Genomic DNA, 243 nt, shown 5'->3' with positions numbered 1-243 from the left:
GAACAAATTTTAGTGTCTAATAAAGGAACCGAGAGCAACTTCCCGCGCCAAACTACTTCCTTAGCATGCTTGTTTTTGTTGAAGGTTCGCAACCAGTGTTTCCTCTAAGCTGCGCGCCTGCGCAATTGCGCACTGCTCGCATGTTCTCAGCGCACAAGAAAAGCTATGCTGTGCATAAAACAAAATGCAATATAAACATTAAGTAATATCTAATATTAGACCTCATCTTATCTGATTAATTAG

Source organism: Hippichthys cyanospilos, chromosome 19 (assembly GCF_059441005.1).
Source record: "Hippichthys cyanospilos isolate Australia breed blue-spotted pipefish chromosome 19, RoL_Hcya_1.0, whole genome shotgun sequence".
Taxonomy (NCBI): Eukaryota; Metazoa; Chordata; class Actinopteri; order Syngnathiformes; family Syngnathidae; genus Hippichthys; species Hippichthys cyanospilos.
This window is presented reverse-complemented; position numbering follows the sequence as displayed.